The sequence below is a fragment of the Salvia miltiorrhiza genome, unplaced genomic scaffold, assembly GCF_028751815.1.
Source record: "Salvia miltiorrhiza cultivar Shanhuang (shh) unplaced genomic scaffold, IMPLAD_Smil_shh fragScaff_scaffold_2_2:::fragment_3, whole genome shotgun sequence".
NCBI lineage: Eukaryota > Viridiplantae > Streptophyta > Magnoliopsida > Lamiales > Lamiaceae > Salvia > Salvia miltiorrhiza.
In genome coordinates, this window is record NW_026651451.1 from 176482 (window position 1) to 178059 (window position 1578).

General features: G+C 36.2%; 1 long non-coding RNA gene across 1 annotated transcript; it reads right to left on the reverse strand.

The window, feature by feature from the left end:
• Nucleotides 1–539: 539 nt before the first annotated feature.
• LOC131002888 (uncharacterized) lies at nt 540–1257 on the reverse strand. The gene is made up of 4 exons (XR_009094440.1): nt 1118–1257; nt 865–1066; nt 691–782; nt 540–608 (listed from the first exon to the last, which is right to left on the reverse strand). It is a non-coding gene; the product is annotated as an uncharacterized LOC131002888 (long non-coding RNA).
• Nucleotides 1258–1578: the final 321 nt, after the last annotated feature.

The following is a 1578-nucleotide window of genomic DNA, read 5'->3' on the forward strand; positions in this document are numbered from 1 at the left end:
GATTACGGGGTGGGGCAGACGGATTCAGATCGGGGGACGGCCGGACCAGAGGGAGGCTGCCGGAGGTGAGTCGGACCGAGGGAGGCGGCGCAGCGGACTGGGGGCGGAGGAGGTGGTCGATCGAGAGAGAGTTAGGAACTTAGGGATTTGATATTCTGGTTTAGAATGCTAGTTTAAATTATAGTATAAAATTAAAAAGAAATAAAATATTACGATTAATGACAGTTTGTTTAACCACATACATGACAATTTGAATAAATGTCATGTATAGCATTTAAAATAACGCACATAGATGACGCTTTGTAGTTAATGTCATGTATGCTATGAATAAATGACGCTCATACATGACGTTTTTCTAAAAGTGTCAGCACAGTGTCATGTATTATATACATGACACTGCATAGATGACGCTTCTTTTTTTGAACGTCATATATACTGAAAATGCGCTCATACATGACGCTTTTTATGAAAAACCGTCATGTATGCAGTGTCATGTATACTCATTTTTCTTGTAGTGTTTGTAGGCTAAATATATATACCCAATTCGCAAACCAAGAGGAGTTGAACCGCTTCCGTTTGCAGATGGCGAGCCATAAGATACAGGGAAGCTGCAGAAAGCATTATATACTCATTTAGAGAAGTGAAACAAATTAATATGCATTTTCATGTATGGAATTGCAAATTGCTTACGAAGTATGTGGTAGGGGCGAAACCGAATCCTCCAAAAAAACTAAGAAGACCATCAAAGAAAGGGAATGTGATGGCAATAAACATTGTAAAAGCTGCAAAAACAAAAACAAATTATATTCATAAATTGATGATTAAACTTGGACAAAATGAATGGCCATTGTTCATGAATCATACCAACATAACTATTCCTTGTAATAATACGCAAACCCAAACTTGGATTTAGCTTCATCTTCTTCACAAGGACACTTTCCATCATGTCAAAAACTGGAATGGCATATATCTGCAACAGGCCACAGAAACTGAGTTAATTTAGGCTCAAAACTTGGTCCAACTCAATTTTTATACAGACAAATTCAATGAGAGGTAAATCCTAAACCTAAACCCTACAAAAATTGGCTGATTATTGATCGAGATGCAAATCCTAAACCTAAACCCTAAAAAAATTGGCTGATTATTCAATCTTGACACACCCCACAACCACAAAATGACCAAAGATTCATCAAGATTACTACTCACAGCTGCTAATTTTCCCAGCAAAGTTATCTCAATCCCAATTTTAAGCAGATACACAACCATCCAAAAACAACAAAAAAGATTTAATGGAGAAAAAGATAAACAAAGTTATCTCAATCCCAATTCACAACTTTTGAAGTAAAACCATGATAATCAGATGCTCTATTTTTTCAGATCAACAAAATTAATCCAACCACGGCTCAGTATATCCTACACTCAACTCATTACACTTCACATGTTAAGATGATGACAAGTGTCCATTCTTAATACCCTTTTTCATGAAATATCAAATTGGCCCTTCTTAAAAACAAATAACACGAGAACCCCATATATGTTTCGATTTCAGGCAGAATAATCATTTTTTTCATTATAACT